The 20,601-nt window shown below is 40.2% G+C and overlaps 1 protein-coding gene and 1 pseudogene across 2 annotated transcripts in view; one reads left to right on the forward strand and one right to left on the reverse strand.

Moving 5' to 3' along the window:
- Positions 1 to 1,013: 1,013 nt before the first annotated feature.
- LOC128576764 (activator of basal transcription 1-like) lies at positions 1,014 to 11,574 on the reverse strand (annotated as a pseudogene).
- LOC128577879 (transmembrane gamma-carboxyglutamic acid protein 1) overlaps positions 11,329 to 20,601 on the forward strand; it is a 108,468-nt gene continuing 99,195 nt past the window's right edge. The window contains exon 1 of one of the 2 annotated variants that reach the window (XM_053580255.1): positions 11,329 to 11,432. The gene's annotated coding sequence lies outside the window, so the exon portion shown is untranslated. The remainder of the gene's footprint in view (positions 11,433 to 20,601) is intronic. The other variant, XM_053580256.1, reaches the window with a different exon arrangement.

Below are 20,601 nucleotides of genomic sequence, written 5' to 3' on the forward strand. Positions count from 1 at the left end.
CCATGAAGCATTGTTTGCAATTGTAGGAGCATAACGGGCTCTTTCAAAATTCTGCTGTCATTCTCCCTATTCATATTCCAGGAATGACCTTGAAACCTTGGTAAAGACTGACCCAATTCTAATAGACTGTGACCATGAATCAGGTTCATAATGAGAGCACGCTATGCCCTGCTATAGCTCCCGGTCCACCTCTTACATGCATGCACCACGATGCCTATGTATTCTAGTAGCCTATAAGACTCTTAATGCCAAGGCCCATGTGTTATCACCTATTGACAAATTGTTTCCTGACACAGTGGCTTAGTAAATGCTGAATTAGATAACTGACTGATAAACTGGGCAAAGAAATTAAATAGACAGAAATAGGAAAAAAGAAAAGTTCAGGTTAAATGGGGAACTCTTAGGTCCAAGAGATGAAGTGAAGGTGAATAGAACACAAGGAAATGAAAATTGAAACTTGTCCAATGACCCCCTTATCGTGAAACTAAAAAAATCATATAAAAATGTTATTTTCTTTTTTATAAATACACTTGGAAAGTGGTTCCCATCCCAGTCTCCTCCCACTAATTCCTGTACCTGTTAACTTTTCTTAAATAAAAAGGATGCTATTGCTGCCCATACCTATAAGTTGCTAAATTGAACAAGATTGCCTGGACAAGGCATTATCACTCTAGTTGCAAATAAAGTTTCTTCCTGGGACCAAGAAGTGGGATTTTTAGGGGCACCCACTGGGCTGTGGGCAAACAGCCAAAAGTCAAACAAACCAAAACAGGCATCTGAAATAGTCATAATCATGCTAGTATGAATTATGAATTAGGTGACTCAGCCAAGAATGTACAGGAGTTAGATGAGAGAGAGGGGACGCTCACAAAACTTCCACATCTAAGCCCTCACCAGAGACTCTTTGTATGAAAAACACAATAAAATGTCTGCCTGGGGAGTCATTATCACTCTAGTATGAAGTAGACAGAAAACAGGGCAGGGCCAGGAGATGAAATGAGTCTGCCTGCCCCTCAGGAGTATCTAACCAAGGAGCGTGAGGTGGGTGAAGCTCCAAAGATCTTGGCAAGAAGCCCTCGGTTGGAGCGGGCCTGGTCCTGGGCAATAGCCAGGCGAGCCTGTTCACGCCCTCCTGGCCGGCTGCTTTCTGCGCCCTCAGCTCCTGCTCAGTAGGATGCTGGGCAAATGCCCAGGAGCCATCTGGGCGCACAGGATCCCCATCAGATGCAAGGAAACGTTGTCCCCTCTCCACGCTTTGAAGATAGAAGTCAGTCTCACGGTCTCACGCTTGGCCTGAGCAACTTCTGTTCTAAGGCGCTGCCGGCGCACCTGGCACTCAAAGGCAAGGGGCTCTCTGAGGTGGGACCAGGTGAAATGGTGTAAATACTTGAGGTTCCATAAGTCATAACGGCAAGGGCACCCATAGGTGTGTTGTGTAGACTAGAGGCGATGCATTTGGCTACCCGCTAGTCCCGGAATTCCACCCAGCCTTCAGTGTAGACCTTGCTGTATGACCGCTTTTTTCCTCCCGTGGCTGCTGCTGCCTTCTTCCGTTTCACGAACCGGTCCGGTCCTCAGCCTGAAAGAAAACTCGCCCAACTTCACATTTGGAGCTGAGAAGGTTGTGGACGTGCAGGGGTCGGAAACACGGCGGGATGTGGCCCAAGTACATAATCCCCGGTATTACCCACCTCTTGCCACCACGAGCTGTTTCTTCGGATTCCTCCTGCTCCTCCTCCACCTCTAGTTTCTGGTCTGTCTCTTCCAGCGGGTCTTGTTCCGTGGCTGCCTTCTCAGCATATAGTATTTTCTAATACAGAATTTATATAATAAAAAGTACATGAAAAATAAATTAAAAAATAACTCATAGCCACATTATTCAATCATTGTTTAAATTTTAAAAATCTTTTGCACTGAAAATTTAATGATATTTTTAAGTATACAGAGAGCAAATTCAGTACAAAATCATGAACAGCTGGTTAGCGATGAGTTGGTTTATAGAAAAAGATTGTTAGATTTGAGACATTGACATTAGAAGACCATAGAGAGACTAAATGATTAAAACAGAGTAAAAATATTATAAACTTTTACATTTTTTAAGGGCAAGAAAAGGAAATAATATACCACAAGTAATATCCCTTAGATCAAGAAAACCCCCTCGCTATTTCCTCACTAGAAAAAGCTAGAGATAGCTCTTTACCTTGGCTACCAGCTTGTCCCGGAACTCCACCCAGCCCTCGGTGGAGAAAAAATGATGTCACCCCCAATCAAATAACATTAGCCCTAAGAGTATTGTGGGACTTCAGAGTAGCCAAAGTGAGTCAGAGTTTTCTTTCCAACTGAAAAAGTAACGCGAGGTAAAACTAATTAATCTAGTTTTACAGTCCAAGTTGGGGAAAGAGCAATCTAGCAGTCTCCTCCTAGGATGCGAGAAAAAAAAAATTCTGTTTATATTTATTTTGGTCATATATTTTATATGTATGTTTAGTATCTTTTTTTTTCTTATAAATACTCCCCTTCCATTTAGGATTGATAACAGAGAACAGTGCAACCAGGCTAAATTTTATTGATTACTAAATTCAAAACTGAAAAAGAAATGACTATAAAAGCTCAAGAAATTACATTGAATCATTAAATAATATATAAGGGAGCATGACTGAGAGAAGGAATGGAATTAGATAGGGAAGAAGATAAGAGCAAAGGAAGGAAGGCGTATGTGAGGGGGGGAGTTTTGTTAAATTTTAAATAGATGTTATTTTTACACGAAAAGGGCGGTGTATGCTGCAAGTTCACCAATTCAATCTGAAAAGCTACATTATCACAGTTGTTAAATTAAGAGAGACTACTGTTTAATTTCTCACAGTTTAAGCATTCTAGGTATCCCTGCTTAAAACAGCAACCTGATTGATTTTTCAGTTTACTTTTGGAAATCAGGTCTCTAATTTACTTTTGAGGTTAGTCTCTAATTAAACCAAGCATGGCTGGTGGTGGGATAAATATTGGCCACTAAAGATACACATGTTTAATCCTTGGAACCTTCCAGCAGGTCTTGTTCCGTGGCTGCCTTCTCAGCATATAGTTTTCTAATACTATCTAGCCTGAGCAACTTCTGCTCTAAGGCGCTGCCAGCGCACCTGGAGCTCAAAGGCAAGGTGCTCACTGAGGTGGATATATTTTCTAGTATGGAAAAGGGAACTTTATAAAAGTGATTAAGAATTTTGAAATAGGGCAGCGCCTGTGGCTCAGTCGGTAGGGCGCCGGCCCCATATACCGAGGGTGGCGGTTTCGAGCCCCGCCCCGGCCAAACTGCAACCAAAGAATGGCCGGGCGTTGTGGCGGGCGCCTATAGTCCCAGCTACTCGGGAGGCTGAGGCAAGAGAATCGCTTAAGCCCAGGAGTTGGAGGTTGCTGTGGGCTGTGTGAGGCCACGGCACTCTACCGAGGGCCATAAAGTGAGACTCTGTCTCTACAAAAAGAAAGAAAGAAAAAAAAAGAATTTTGAAATAGAGCAGTTATACTGGCTTATTCAAGTGGACCTTAAATATACTAACATGGATTCTTATAAGAGGAAAGAGACTTGGCAACAGAAGAGGAAATGTGACAACGGAAGCAAGAAGTTGGATTGATATGAGGAAGGGGACCATTAGTGGAGAAATATGCGACCTCAAGAAGTTGGAAAAGGCATAAAAACACATTATTTGCCTGAAGCCTCCAGAAGGAACACACTCTGCTAATACCTAAATTTTAGAATTTTTTGGATTTTAGATTGTTATGTTCTCTGTAACTGTAAGAGAAGAAATAGATGTTGTTTTAAGTCACTAAGCTTGTAGTAATTTATTATGGCAACAATAGGAAACTAATAGAGCAAGCTAGTTTAAAAAGATCTGAAAGCTAAAAAAAGGAGATATGTATGTACATATATATGGATATATTATGTATATATAATCTGACATGTTGAACATTTTTGTTTTTTAGAGACAGAGTCTCACTTTGTCACCCTCGGTAGAGTGCTGTGGTGTCACAGCTCACAGCAACCTCCAGCTCTTGGGCTTAGGTGATTCTTTTGCCTCAGCCTCCCGAGTAGCTGGGACTACAGGTGCCCACCACAACGTCTGGCTATTATTTTGTTGCAGTTTTGCAGGTGCCAGGTTGGAACCCACGTCCTCAGTATATGGGGCTGGCACCCTACTCACTGAGCCACAGGCGCTGCCCCTGACATGTTGAACTTTTAATAAAAATGGAAAATACAATACATTCCCTTGGAATCTTATGAAGGTACTATTATAATATGCAATATCACTGTACCACTTGTGATGGTGGTAAAACACGGGTGAAATTCATTCATTCATTTATTCATTCTGACTCTGTTGCCCAGGCTAGAGTGCTGCGGCATCAGCCTACCTCATAGCATTCTCAAACTCCTGGGCTCAAGTGATCCTCCTGCTTCAGCCTCCCAAGTAGCTGGGACAATAGCCATCTACCACAATGCATGGCTAATTTTTTTTTCTACTTGTAGTGGAGACAGGTTATGGCTCTCACTCATGCTGGGCTCAAAGTCCTGAGCTCAAACAATTCTCTTGTCTTGGCCTCCCAGAGTGTTAGGATTATAGGCATGAACCACCAGGGCTGGCCCACAGATGAAATTTAAAGATGGCAAAACCTTGTAACTGGCTTCCTCTTAAAGGAATTGTGGTTCAATTGATGATCTCCATTTCAACTGCAAAACATAGTAACTGGTGCCTAATGGCACATTCAATGTTCTTGGGCAATAATACACATGCCTACTTCTGATCCCACTGGCTAAGTGTTCTGCTCTAAGAATGGTTATATTTGTTCCCAAACCTATTAACTATATATCTGTAATTTGATCTCAAATATTGTGATTCTTTATGTATAGTTTTAATTATACAATTTGATTAAATGTTTCATAAAAATGATAAAACAAATTGGAAAGAAACCTTTTGTTTCCATGGAAGTGCTTTGGAAAGACTTTGCTAGTGAAGAGCTATAAAAGTTATTTTAAGGTATTTATGGTGGAGACAGAACAGTTGTGAAAAAACCATAAAAATCTGGAAGGATTCCATACTTAGATTGCTTCCCAAGTGTCTTTAATTTCTTAAAAGCTCTTCTGTAAAGACATCCAGAAATGTAAATCAGAGGTGTTGTTGTGATGATTAAAAGTATAAGCTTTGGAGCCAGACAACCTGTGTTTTAATTTTATCTCTACCGTTTACTAATTATGTAATCTTAGGCAAGTTTTTTTTTTTGAGACAGAGTCTTGCTTTGTTGCCCTCGGTAGAGTGCTGTTTGTGTCACAACTTATAGCAACCTCCAACTCTTGGGCTTAGGAGATCCTCTTGTCTCAGCCTCCTGAGTAGCTGGGTCTACAGGTGCCCGCCACAACGCCCGGCTATTTTCTTTTTCTTTTTTGTAGAGACAGAGTCTCACTTTATCGCCCTCAGTAGAGTGCCATGGCATCACACAGCTCACAGCAACCTCCAACTCCTGGGCTTAAGCGATTCTCTTGCCTCAGCCTCCCGAGTAGCTGGGACTACAGGTGCCCGCCACAACGCCCAGCTATTTTTTGGTTGCAGTTCAGCCGGGGCCGGCTTTGAACCCGCCACCCTCGGTATATGGGGCTGGCGCCTTACCGACTGAGCCACAGGCGCCGCCCCGCCCGGCTATTTTCTGTTGCAGTTTGGCTGGGGCCGGGTTCGAACCCACCAACCTTGGTAAATGGGGCTTGTGCCCTACCCACTGAGCCACAGGCGCCACCTGGGCTTAGGCAAGTATCTTAACCTCATATATAGAATGAGGATAATAATAGTTGCTACCTCCAAGAGTTATTGGGAGGATTAACTATAGCTGGTGCATATTTAATGCTCAACTATTATTTATACTATTGCTGCACTATTTATGTAGTTTATTCAAGAATGACCACCTGGAACATTTATTGGTAGACCCATACTCAAAGAAGAGGTCTGGGATTTACGTCAAAAGACTGATAAATAAATGTACATGTAGCTTTATGTTAATTTTTTTTCAGTTCTTCTGTTCAATCTATTTTGCCAATTAACCAGTTCCAATCCTAATTGCTTCTGATAAAGGATTTTCCTATAGGTTAGTTTAAATTTCTGTAAGTTATTAGCTTAAAAACACACATATAAGACCCAAACTCTTGTGAGAATTTAAAGCCCTTGTGACATGTAAGCACCATTCCACCTAGTCTTTTCTTATCATGCATTTTTTAAAGGTTAAAGAGCCTAAAACAATAAAGCAATCTGTCTGTGGCCCATAACACCCCATATCATTCTACTCTACTCTTATGTCTCAATGCACCACTCATCTTATACAAAGGCCAAGGTCCTTTAAAGCTGAGATTGCCTTCTGTAGCTGGTCTAAGAGGAGTCCCTTTGTTTCTGCTTTCAAACATTTCAATATTGTTGCATCTCTGTTGTTATTTTATGTTACAAAATCATATTTAAGTAAATGGTGTTAGAACTATCCTGAGACCTACCTAGCCTGTTGTATTCCCAGGGTCACCCAAAGGGCCTATCAACTAAAAATGAGGGAAATGAATCACTGCTGTCTGACAAAATAAACAATTTCCTTTTCCTTTTCCAAGATCATAATATCTACTTCTGGTTAGACAATGAAGGGCTAAAAGTGAAAGAGTAGTAACATCCCAGGTTGCTTATGATAGAATCATCTCAAAATTTTAGTAATTAGGAATTGGGCTTTTCTAAAATATATATATTTTTTTATTAAATCATAGCTGTGTACATTAATGCAATCATGGGTTACAAGGCACTGGTTTGCACCTATGGCAAAATAGGTGCACCATCTTAAATATTTTATATTGTAAATTTGTGATTGTAGTATTTGGAGACAAAATGTCACTTGACCCAAGGGTTTGAAGTTGCTGTGAGCTATGAGGCCACGGCACTCAACCCCAGGGTGAGTGAGTGAGACTCTGTCTCAAATATATCTATGTATATATATATATATATATTTATTTTTACTCTATACCTTGAGTATAATACAAAAATAGTTATTAAGGTCAGGTTCTATTCGGCTTCTTCCCAGGAATTACAGGAGACCTATGGCAAAATAGGTTGCACCATCTTAAATACTTTATATTGTAAATTTGTGATTGTAGTATTTGGAGACAAAATGTTTCTCCACTTTTTGAATTGTATTGTGGGGGAAATACCACAAAGTATGCGAGCTGTTTATCAAAAGGGAAGACTAATACCCTGTTTCCCTGAAAATAAGACAGTGTCTTATTTTAAGGTGTGCTCCCGAAGATGTGCTAGGTCTTATTTTCAGGGGACGTCTTATCTTTCCTATAAGTAGGTCCTATTTTCGGAGGATGTCTTCTTTTCGGGGAAACAGGGTAGGAAGAAAGAAATAGCCAGGTGTTGTGGTGGGCACTTGTAGTCCAAGCTACTCGGGAGGCTGAGGCAAGAGAATCACTTGACCCAAGGGTTTGAAGTTGCTGTGAGCTATGAGGCCATGGCACTCAACCCCAGGGTGAGTGAGTGAGACTCTGTCTCAAATATATATATACATATATATATGTATAAATTGATGCTTATTCTCTGGATCAAATTGGCAAATCCAGGTTTCATCACCAGTAATGATTTCAGAAAGTCATCTAGGCTCGTCTCTGTTGACTCTGACCAGCATTTCTTTATGTCATTCAACATGTGTGCACTTTTGCTCATCTGTCAAAGAGTGAGGCACTCATAAGTTGAAACTTTCCTGACTCGAAGATAATCGTGCAGTATTTTGGACACTGCCATTGATTCAGTCTGTACTGCTACATCAATATCCCTAAATGTCACTTGATTCTTTTCATAAACTATGATTTCCACAGTGGTGATGTTTTCCTCAGTCACTGCAATTGCCAGGTGCTCACTCCTCTTCTCATCTTTCAGTGAAGTTTGGCCTTTTCTAAATTCTTGAAACCACTGAAAAATTGTAACATGGGTCATTGAAAACGCTCAAGGCTTTGAAACTTGATCCACTTTTAAAATCATCACTGAAACTGCTCTTTTTCCTAGCTCCATAGCTAATGGCAACAGAGTGTTCTGCAGACAGAAACAATTGGTGCCCAGTAATACCAATACGCTGAGTAAGTTTCAACTTGCACAGCTGAATCAGAAAGATCGAACACTTTGACTGTTTTTCTTGCAAATAAAACATTGGACCATAACACAGTTTGTCTCAAAACTTTCATAGTGACTTAGAACCTTAGGCACAGTGCTTGACCTTTCCTATCCTTGGATTCACTACTTGCAAAATAGGGATAATAATAGAACCAAACTATTATAGGTAGAAGTGACGATCATATGGAATAATATATGTAAAGAGCATAGCACTGTGTCTGGCATACAAGTGTTTAACAAATATTAGCTGTGATTTATTTATTAATTTGTCAGGGAGGAGGTTAGAGAGGCCAGCAAGAAGGAATTCATATCAAAGTTGGTGGCATTAGCTGATTAAAAGGAAGCTATTTTTAAAAGTCATTATTTACATTTTTTTCAGCCTCTAAAGAAATGTTGGTACTCTAGGGCAAGACAATCAAGGTTGCTAATCAGTGACTTTCAGATAGGGTGATTATTTTGGATTGTCTGGATGGACCCAATATAATCACAGGGCTCTTTAATGTAGATAGAAGTTTCAGTGTGTCAGAGTAATGCCGTTGCTGGCTTTGAAGATGGAAAGGACATCAAACCAAGGAATGTGGGTGGCCTCTAAAATGCGGGAAAGGCAAGAACAAGATCTTCCAAGAGTCTCCAGAAAGGATCTCAGCTCTGTTGCTACCTTGATGTCACCCAGCGTGACTCTTCAAACTTCTGACTTCAAGAACCATGAGATAGTAAATTTGTGTTGTTTTAAGCTACTAAGTTTGTAGTAATTTTTTACAGCAATCGCAAAAAAAAAACTAATACAGATAAATAGCTAAGAAGATTTGTTAGTACTTGAATATTGACAGAGAGATAGTTGAGAGAGGAGATAGGAGAGAGAGAGAGAGGTATGGATGAAAGGAGAGGGAGAGGGTGGTGCCTATGGCTCAGTGAGTAGGGCGCCAGCCCCATATACCGAGGGTGGTGGGTTCAAACCCAGCCCTGGCCAAGCTGCAACAACAACAACAACAACACAACAACAAAATAAATAAAAAAAGAAAAGGAAGGAGAGAGATAGAGATATCAAAGATAATTTCAAGGCTATGGTCCTGTAAATATAGATGTTCCAAGGTGGACATTTTTTTCTTCTGTCTGGACATTTCATTCTCTTCTGAAAACAGCATCTCCTGTCACCTTTTGGTTTCATTTAGAAATTTTTCTCTTTATTTTTTCTCCAACCATGTGGTTCTGCTTAGGGGCCTCATACTTACGTCACACATGCATTTTCTCTACAGGACTGGCTATGGTACTTAATCCTACACAAACTCTTCATCTAGTATTTTAAAAAATGGAATTGAGAGAAGAGAGACACTTTCTGTCTGGTAGAAACTTGATAGGTGTGAACCCACAATTTGTCAGAGCCTACGTTCCAAACCAGTAGAACAGGACTTCTGGAAGTTCTGAAAGACCCAGGGTATGAGAGAGGCAGAATTGAGAGCCTCAGCTGGAATTTGAAACATTCCAGTTGCTGATTCCATTTATTCCTAAGGTCAATTGTAGACCAATGCTTTCACAACTTGGGTTACACAATAACTTTCTCTTTTTGCCTAAACTACTTCAATTTGGGTTTTTGTCATTCTAACCAAAGCATCCTGAAAACTTTAGGCAAAAATGAAGAAAATAAACCTAGTAATCAAATGAAAAGTAAAAATACACATGTACACATCTATTAATTATGCAAAAATTACCTTACTGCACTTTCTGAATGCAAAACATTTCAGTAGTGAAATGAATAGGATGAAGTTCTGCTTCCAGGCACTTCCAGATTTATTCATTCTAAAATATTTGTGTCTACATTACCAACATGCGTTTTGGCAATTGGTCCTCCCTATAATCTCAGTATACTTACTTGACAAATGTAAAATAAAAATGAGCTCAAGAAAGCCTGATTTGTAAGATACACAAATGGAAGAACCACAAAGGTTAATTGGAAACATTTTAGGATATTCAGATCTCTCAGGGGAAGGTCTTAGACTGAAGTCACTCTATAAAACTATATGAAACTCTCCTATAAATGCTAAAAACTATATTTCACCCTATGAAACTCTCCTATAAAACGCTCCCATCACAGTCAAAATACTCACTGGGAAAGACAGTTGGTGTGGCCCTGTGGCCATTTTCTTATTCATGATAAGCCATGTGTTTCTTAATTCCATCATAACTAAAGTAAAAGAATGAGAAATTAGTTTGGAATAAGTCACTTCTGGCCTACATTCCAATTCACTTTGGATTCACTCAGGTGTGTGTTTATTTTAATAGTTGATCTGAAGGCATGTGAGACGCCACAGCTGACCAAATTCTAGACATAAAAATACAGAACTTAAAACTAAGCAAGCATGCAGCATGGAATAATAATCAAGTTAGCTTCCTTAAAATGCTATTAATGCCAGAAAACCTCCAACCATTTAGGTCAAAGTTTACAGCAGCACAAGCCTTATATTCTAAGAGGGCCTTTTAGGATTCTAAGGTTCAAATTCTGAGATAGCTACCTAAAAAGCAGGGCCAATGATGAGTCTTATTTGACAATAAGTATTCTCCTCCCCGAGATATTCAGGTTTGTTCAAGACACTTTTTAAGAAAAAGCAGACTGTTGTCACCACAAGTTGTTCAGAAACAAAGGTAAGAAAATTTTTCCACAGGGAATCCCCTGAACTGTAATAGACAGCAATGGTTGGACAGACACCAAGCATGATATGGACTCACACACAGGCGGTGTGGGGATGAGAAATCAACATATCCTCTCTTTTAGGGAGCTGAGGACTGTTTGTGATGAGAAATGATGCAGAAAAAGAATAATGTGTAGTGAGATAGGTAGGGAAAAGGGGGAAATGGTGGCAGGGATCCAGGGTGGCCAGAGGGAGAGAGGTAGGGGCCTGAGAGCTGGCTGCATGGCCCCGCACCAAGCTGGGCTTTCTCCAGGGTGAGCAGGGACGTGCACACAGGAGTCTAGATTGCATATCTGTCAGTGTTACAAACAGACACCAAGAAGGGAGCGCTCCAGATGGACGGCCCAAACGTCTAGTCTTCCTGGTAGAGGCGGCGGAGGCTCCGCCCCTCGTTTCCCACCCATTTGAGCCCGCCCCTTCTTTCTAACCACGCCCCAGCCAGTCCCCGGACTCTTCCCACCGCCCTTCACGTCCGCGCTCCGGGTTCCTGGCTCTTGCAAGGCTCGGCAGTATTTGGAGCGCGCAGGCGCGGCGTGCGACTGGTGGAGTGCGGAGTAGCGGAGCTGGACGCGCTGTAAGTGTGGCTGCCGCGCGGCGCTTCTAGCGGGAAATGTGGTTTGGCCCGAGCGAGCGTACTGGAAGGGATAGGGGTGGGTCCGGGTGACTTCAGTCCTGTAAGGGGAAACTAGCCAGACGTGCAGCAGTGTTGGTGGCATTGCTGCCTGAAGGGTCGGACCGGAGCCGCGTGGGGAACAGAGTGTATAGTGGTGGGAGTAAGTGAGGGTGTGTGCGAAGGAAAAAATTGAAGGAAGGGGTTCAGAGACTGAAGTCCGCACACTGGCTGGGCAAGACCGGGAGGTTTGCCAAGGGTGCTGGAGGGTATCCCAGCTTCATGTTAAGTCCCCCACTTGGTGCCATGAGTGACGTCCCATGCTCGTCCCTTCCTCCCGCGCTGCCTTCTCGGATGCAGAGTTGCCAGGAACGTTCCCCGTCCCGGGGGAGAGGATTTGGGGGATGTAGGCTGTGGGCCCAGGCTAGTGCAAAGGAGGGCATGGCGTTCCTGTGACTTTTCTTTACCCCGCCCCCGGGAATGTGTCCCTCTTCTGGTCCATTGTGCTCGTGGACATTTTAACAAAGGCTATGACTGTTTTGTAGGCGGTGGCGGGTGACAGGGGGTGGGAGGTGCGTGCGAGGTCGTGTGGTGCAGCCCGGTGGGGGTGGGGGTGGTGGCGGGAGAGATGGGGGGGCAGGCATTGGAGCCGTGAAAGCAAGGGAAAAACCTTCCTGTTTCAGCTTTTTCCTTCTTTCTGGTCCGCTGGTTTTGATCAGTGATAGGAACAGACCCAAGAAGGATATGACTGGAAATTAGTGTATGTGTTTGAACCCTGGCTGCAAGCATTGGTTGTGTGATTGTGCTGTTCATGCGTTTTCCCAGTCCCTTTAGGAGAAAAGCGAAACTAATGGAATTTGAGAGAACTATTTGAAAGAGCGGGTGAAAGGTGGAGTAACAAAACTTTGAACTAAATTATTGCCTTTTGACAGTCATAGTATAAAGCCAGACTTTGAAGGATGTGAAAGTGTAAGTCAGAGTAAGTGAAAAGTTAGGGTACTGTGGGGTGTTTCAATCAGGACTGGATTGTTGAGAATTTGTGTAGGTGTTCCATCAAGTTATTAGGCAGGTATTAAGGATACAAAACAGTAGGGCAAATATTGTAATAAGGATAAGGTTCCGTAGGCTTGTTTTCCAACCTAGAATCTTTTATGAAAAATAATATATGTGTTCCCAAGCATAGATGTTGATATTTTTACTCATTTGTTCTAACTTATTACAACAAAATAAACTGAACTTCCTACTTCTCCACCCCTTTCCCTTGATTGTGAATTCTGTTTTATAAACATTTAGTTTAAGATCTAAAGTATGTTTAAAGACACAATCTGTGCCCCCCTACCCTGCATGAAGTGAACAGAATTTCTTCTTGTTTTATTGTTATTTTATTCTTTTCCTATTATTCTAAGTTTTATGCTGCTATCATTACTAAATTTGAGGGGGGAAGGGCTGTTAGGGGATACCCTTTCTCTTTTCTAGTGCCTGATGCACTTCTATTTGTTTTTCCAAATTCAGCCCAGTTCACTTGGAAACATTTGCCAACTCCCCCAGAATGAATTCATTACTCCTTTTTCTGTTAAATTGATATCAGTGGCCATAATAAATGTTGTTAGATGGTAATTCATATTGCATAAAGTTTATGGGATCATAGAAGAAATTCAGAATACTGAAATTGTATTTAATATTTGAGCAGCATTATTTGGAATGTGGATAAGGAATAAGTATGAATAGATTATCCTAAAAGATGCAAGAATATACAGATAAAGGGAAAATGGGGATCAGAAGCAGCACAAGTTTTTCAGAAGGCCTGGAACTAGTGAAAAGTTAACTTCTAACATAAAATTAATCATTTGTAGAAAGACACCAAATAGGGTATTGCTAGAATTGAGGCAAATGAATCAAGTTTGCCAAATGGTATCCTATGAAGGCTAATGTAACTAACTAAAGCTGTTATCTAACTATCTAAAATTGTAATATACTTCTAAATTTTAAGGTAGTTTGAGCCTTTAGCTACTGGGTCTCTTCATGATACAATGCTCCCTGGTAGACTTGATCTGACCATTTCTGCCAACCTGTCTTTGACATCTCTCTTAACTTTACAGCATCACTGGCCTTCCAGTCACCTCTGGCTCATAACAAATTTCTTTTCCCTGCTCTTTGCCAGAGTCACTCATTGTCATCATCCCTACCTCCACCTTTCATCACCTGGATGGATTTAACTATTGGAACTAATAACATGGGCAAATGATCACTCACTTTATAAAAGAATGGAATTGATTCTGTAGTTTAAAAATGAGCCAGGATTGACTTCTTGGTTAGTCAAGTTTTCTCTGCCAGCAAAGCAAAGAAACTATTCTGCCATTAATAATAGGTGTCTAGTTTATAGCATCTAAGTCTTTGTAAGTGCACTGTATGAAGCTTGCACAATGATGAAATCACCTTACTATGAATTTTTTCAGAACGTATTCCCATCTCTCATATAACTGACATATGGCTGTATTAAGAGCTTATCGTAATGTCTAGGACATACTAATGCTTTTAAAATGGTAGCTATTGTTTGTTATTTTCTTGTGAGCTCCCATTATTTCAGTATCAGTTAACTTCAGAATGTGGGTGTATTGATATCTCCCACCCTGTTCAAGCTCCAGTTCTATATTTGTAGATTCCTCAACATGTTGCTTAGCAGAGTGATTCTCAAACTTCATCATGCTCAAATTTCACAAGAATGCATACATTTCTGGGCCTCACTACCAGAGTTTCTGATGTTTGGGATAGGGCACAAGAATTTCCATTTCTAATAAGTTTTGAAATTATGTTGATGTTGCTGGCCCTTAGAAAACAATGAGCAGAACTTATCTAGATGGCATTCAGACAAGTTGGAAGCAAGGAAGAGAGGGGACCAAAAGACCAAAAATTTGTAGACCTTTAAGAACAGAGTGTATTTAAAGCTGGTAGTGTCAGGGCTTGGTGTGGTGGCTCATGCCTGTAGCCCTAGAACTCTGGGAGCCTGACACAGCAGGAGGATCACTTGAGCTCAAGAATTTCAGACCAGCCTGAGCAAGAGCAAGACCCTGTCTCTATTAAATATAGAAAAATCACCCTGTCATTGTGGCAGGTGCCTGTAGTCTCAGCCACTCGGGAGCCTAAGGCAGGAAGATCATTTCAAACCAGGAGTATGTGGTTGCTATGTGCTAGGCAGACACCTAGCCTAAGCAACAGTGAGATTCTGCCTCAAAAACCCCCCAAAGCTGGTAGTTTCAAATATCCTGTAAAGTGTGGAGAGGACAGGACTGAGAGAAGACACTTGTATTTGATGACCAGGTTTTCTTTTTGTTTGATTCTGGTTTGTGTCAGGTGCAGAGGCTTGATTTAATGATATTCCTCAGTTGGTGGAATGTTATATTCAAATTGTTATGACCAGAACAACGTATCATAGGCATGTGAGATAATGCTTCTTAATGTGTGTGCATTAGATATTCACAGGGAGCTGTTTCCACCAATATACTATGTTGAGTGTTCCTCCCTCCAAGATCAACTTATCAAATTGGGATTTGGAGGTGTGGAATCTAGGTATGAAAAAAATTCTGTGGTTAAGAACCACTTTTTTGAGCAATGGAGGTCACTATGTGAGGGCAGTGAAAATAAACTACTTTTGTTGGTTAATTGTTGGTAAAAGGAGAATGGAAGAAAATTATTGGAGTTAAAAGAGTGATGAAAAGTCTGCTGGATCTGGATGGTGATTGAAGGTAAGAGGTATAATTGATGGAATAGAGTATTGGAGCAAGAGAGGGAAGAATGGAATTAGGGGTTCCCAGAAAAGAGAGGAGAAAAGAATAAGTGGAAAAAAAATAAATCTGAAGGTGGAGGTGGGAGAAGCTAAAGAACCCTCTTTAAAGGAAGTTTGCTTGCAAACTACTTCTTCAGTGGAGCTTAAGTGGTCTGTGAACTCTTAAGTAGAAGGGATATTTTTCAAGTTTAAGAATGCTAGCAAATAAATTAGTAATTTCAGCTATCCTAGCTATCTGTAATGGTTACACAATTATATTTTCCTCAACTTTACTTATTTAAAAATATTTATTTGAAATTAAGCTACACACGCTATGTTGTAATTGTTGCTGCAGCCCATGGGCAGCGCCTATGGCTCAGTGAGTAGGGCGATGGCCCCATATACCGAGGGTGGCAAGTTCAAACCCGGCCCGGCCAAACTGCAACAAAAAATACCCAGGTGTTGTGGCAGGCACCTGTAGTCCCAGCTACTTGGGGCTGAGGCAAGGAGAATTGCCTAAGCCCAAGAGCTGGAGGTTGCTGTGAGCTGTGAAGCCACGGTACTCTACCCAGGGTGACCAAGTGAGACTCTGTTTCTTTAAAAAAAAAAGAAAGAAAGAAAATACTGCCATATCACAAGTCTTATATGATCTTCACTCAGTTATTCAACAATTATTTGTGTGCCAATCCTTGCCAGGCATTGTTTTTACTCTTTTTTGTTTGTTTGTTTTTGCAACTTTTTTTGGCTGGGGCTGGGTTTAAACCCACCACCTCCAGCATATAGGGCCGGCACCCTACTCCTTGGAGCCACAGGCGCTGCCCAGCCAGGCATTGTTTTAACCACTGAGGATACAATAGCAAATAGAACAGTTGTATTTTATTTTAAACGTCTGTTCTCAAGGAACTTACATCTTATTTGAGGGAGGCAGATAATAAGTAAAGTAAATAAGTAAGTAGGAAATATATAAGATGTTTAATATATATAATTATTGGTATGCATATACACATACATACATGTATTAAGTCATATGGTATTGCATTCTTTGTAGAGATACAAAGCAGAGAAGGTGACTAGGGGAGCACCCATAGGTGAATAGGGTGTATTGGAGATTAGTGATCAGGGAAAAATTTGTTGTTAGAGAAGGCATGTAAGAGATGAAAGAACCATTTATTTGGGGGAAGAGCTTTCTAAGCTTAGAAAGCAAGTGTAAAAATCTTGCAGTGAGACATTTTTGCTAAAAATAACAAAATAGTCCTTATGATCTGAGTAGCATGAGGAAGGAGGGGTGAGTAATAAAATCCAGGGTCGAGTAAGCAAGAAGGGATGTGGAAGGGTGGGAAGATCTCTCAACACTAAGTCATTATGGAAAGACACTATTTGGTGAGAAGGAAAACCGGTAGAGGCTTTAAAGTGTGGTCTTACGTGATTTCTGTTTTATAAGAAAGATCTGGGTGCTGTGTGAAGAATAGATTATGGAGTAGGGCAAGAACAGAAGAGAGATGAATTAGAAGAGAGGCTATGGGAGTTTGAACTGAGATGGTATAATGAGGGAGGTGATGATAAGTGATCAGCTTTCTGGGTGTTTTGGAAGTGGAATGTAATAGTAGATGACAGTTAAGGATGCCAAGGATTTTGTACTGAGCAATTGGAAGGATGGAGTAGTTATTTAATGAGACATGGAAGATTGCAAGAAGAGAAAGTTTCTGAGAGGGAAGATGAAAAATTAAGTACTGGCTATGTGAGTTTGAGATGACTAGTTGATACCTAGGTAGAATTTAGGTGGTATGTATGGGTAAACAGGAAACTCTAGGAATGGATCACATCATTGAAAGGGAAGAAAAGAAGCCATTTATTTGCTTTTAAAAAAATTAATAAATTTTATTTTTTAAAGCAGTTTTAGGTTCAGGCAAAATTACAAGGAAAGTACAGAGGGTTTCCATATATCCTCTGTCCACACACATACAAACTCCTGTATTATCAGGACATCTTGTACCATGATGAACCTACACCGACATATCATTATTACCTAAAGCTCATTGTTTACATTAGAATTCACTCTTGGTGTACGTTCTGTGGATTTGGAAAAGTGTATAATGACTTGTATCCATTGTTATGATATATATAATATAGTTTCACTGCCCTAAAAATCCTGTGTATTCTGCCTTATTCATCTCTCCCTCTAGCCCCTAGAAACCACTGGTCTTTCTGTGGTCTCCATAGTTTTGCCTTCTTCAAAATCTCATATAGCTGGAATCATATAGTGTGTAGCCTTTTCAGGTTAGTTTTTTTCCTTTAGTAATGTAGATTTAAGTTCCTCCATGTCTTTTTCTTGGCTTGATAGTACACTTTCTTTTGGTGCTGAATAATATTCCATTGTCTAGATGTATCTCAGTTTATTTATCTGTTCACCTACTAAACAAAATTTTGGTTGCTTCTAAGTTTTAGCAATTATAAATAAAGCTATTATAAACTTCTGTGTGCATTTTTTCTAATGTAGGCATCGATTTTTACCTCCTTTGAATACCAAGGAGTACAGTTGTTGGATCATATATGGTAAAGGTACTGTAGTTTCCACTTATCTAAGGTTTTGTCTTCTGTAGCTTCAGTTACTCAAGATCTACAATGGTATGAAAATATTAAATGGAAAATTCCGGGAATAAATAAGTCATTAAGTTTTAAATTGTGAACCATTCTCACATGATGCAATCTTGGACCATTCCACTTCATCCTGGCCAGGACGTCATCCCTTTGTTCAGAATGTCCATGCCGTATACCTGCCAATTAGTCACTTAGTAGCCATCTGGGTTGTTAGATCAAAAACAATACAGTATATATAGAGTTTGGTACTTGCTGAGTTTTCAAGTATTTCTGGTGATCTTGGAATGTATCCTCCTTGGATAAAGGGGGACTACTATATGTTTAGTTTTATAAAACACTGACAAACTATCTTTCAATGAGGCTATACCACTTTTACTTCCATCAACAATGAAAGAGGGTTTCTGTTGCTCCACATCCTTGCCAGAATTTGGTGGTGTCATTGTTGTGGATTTTGGCCACAAACAGTAGTAGATGTGTAGAAGTCTCTCTTTTTTAATGTCAGAATATTATGGGTGTACATATGTTTTGGTTATATGAATTGTTTTTGCATAGTTTGAGTCAAAGTTATAAGTGTGCCCATTACCCAGATAGCATGCATTGTTAGGTGTGAATTTACCTGTCTCCTCCTTTCCCCCTCACCCGCTTGGTTTCTATTGAGTTTTACTTCCATATATACACATGTGAATTGTTCAATTAGTTCCATTTTACTAGTGAGTGCATGTGCTATGTGTTTTTCAATTCTTGCCATACTTAGAAGAATGGTCTCCAGTTCCATCCATGTTTTTCTTTTTAATATCAGATTAATATATGGGTACAAATGATTAGGTTACATTGTTTGCATTTTTTAGGTGCAGTCCAAGTTGTAGTTGATCCCTTCACCTAGGAAGTGTGCCACGTACCCCTACATTGTACCCATTATGTGAGAGCTTACCAAACCTTCACCTACTTGAATTTAATTTTTTTTTCTTGTTTGGGCTTGTAGTTATTCATCTAATAGTTTCATATCAGTACTGAGTACATTGGGTGCTTGATTTTCCATTCTTGTGATACTTTACTTAGGAAGATGTTCTCCAAATCCATCCAGATATACGCAAAAGATGTAAAGTCTCCATCTTTTTATGGCTGAATAGTATTCCATGGTATACATGTACCATAGTTTATCCATAAGAGAATTGATGTATACTTTGGTTGTTTGCACGCACATCTTGGTGATTGTAAATTGAGCTGTGGTAACCATTCCAGTGCAGAAATCCTTATGGTAAAATGATTTTTTTTTTTTTTTCTGGGAAGCTACCTAATAATGGGATTGTAGGATCAATGGAAGGTTTACTTTTAGCTCTCATGCGGGGGTCCTCAAACTGCGGCCCGCGGGCCACATTTGTCAGTGTGATTGTATTTGTTCCCGTTTGTTTTTTTACTTTAAAATAAGATATGTGCAGCGTGCATAGGAATTTGTTCATAGTTTTTTTTTCCTTAAACTATAGAGTCCAATGGTCTGAGGGACAGTGAATTGGCCCCTTGTTTAAAAAGTTTGAGGACCCCTGTGACGTAGAGGACCTTCATACTTCTTTCCAAAAGGACTATATTAGTTTGCTGTCCCACTAACAGAGTATAAGTGTTCCTCTTTTTCAACACCTCACCAGCATCTGCAGCGTAGGACTTTATTAAAATGTCTATGCTACCCAAAGCAATCTACAAATGTAATGCAATCCCCATTAAAGCTTTCAGGTTGTTTTAACTTGAAATTTGCTACTGACATTTTTCATATGTTTACTTGTCATCTGTACATCTTCTTTGGTGAGGTGTCAGACAATCTGTCCTTTTTTTTTTTTTTTTTTTGAGACAGAGCCTCAAGCTGTTGTCTTGGGTAGAGTGCCTTGGCATCACAGCTCACAGCAGCCTCCAACTCCTGGGATCAAGCAATTCTCTTGCCTCTGCCTCCCGAGTAGTTGGGACTACAGGCGTCTGCCACAACGCCCGGCTATTTTTTTGTTGCAGTTTGGTCGGGGTCGGGTTTGAACCCGCCACCCTCGGTATATGGGCTGGTGCTCTACCCACTGAGCCACAGGTGCTGCCCAGATTGGTTGTTTTTTTATTGCTGAGTTTTGAGAGTTATTTTTTATGTGAGTTAATAGTCCTTTGTCTGATATGTCTTTTGTAAATATTTTCTCACTGTCTATGGCTCGACTTCTCATTGTCTTGACAGTGTATTTTGCAGAGGAATTTTGAGGAGTTTTTAATTCCAAAGAAGTCCAACTTATTAGTCCTTTCTCTTATGAATTGTGCCTTTGGTATTATCACTAAAAAGACATCACCATGTATAAGGTTATATAGATTTTCTCCTGTGTTATCTTCTAGGAGTTTTATAGTTTTGTATTTTACATTCAGGTATATGATCCATTTTGAGTTAATTTTAGTAAAAGGTGTAAGAAGACCTGTATCCCGATTCATATTTTTGCATGTAGATTCTCGTTGTTAAAGAACTATTTGTTAAAGACTCTTATTTTTACTGTATTGCCTCTGCTCCTTTGTGTAAGATCAGTTGACTATATTTACATGTATCTATTTCTGGGCTTTCTATTCTGTTATATTGATTAATTTGTCTATTTTTGTCAATATCACATTGTCTTTATTACTATAGTTTTTTTTTTTTTTTTTTGAGACAGAGTCTCACTATGTCACCCTCAGTAGAGTGCTGTGGCATCACAGCTCACAGCAACCTCCTCTTGGGCTTAAGCGATTCTCTTGCCTCAGCCTCCCAAGGAGCTGGGA

This window comes from Nycticebus coucang, chromosome X, assembly GCF_027406575.1.
Source record: "Nycticebus coucang isolate mNycCou1 chromosome X, mNycCou1.pri, whole genome shotgun sequence".
NCBI lineage: Eukaryota > Metazoa > Chordata > Mammalia > Primates > Lorisidae > Nycticebus > Nycticebus coucang.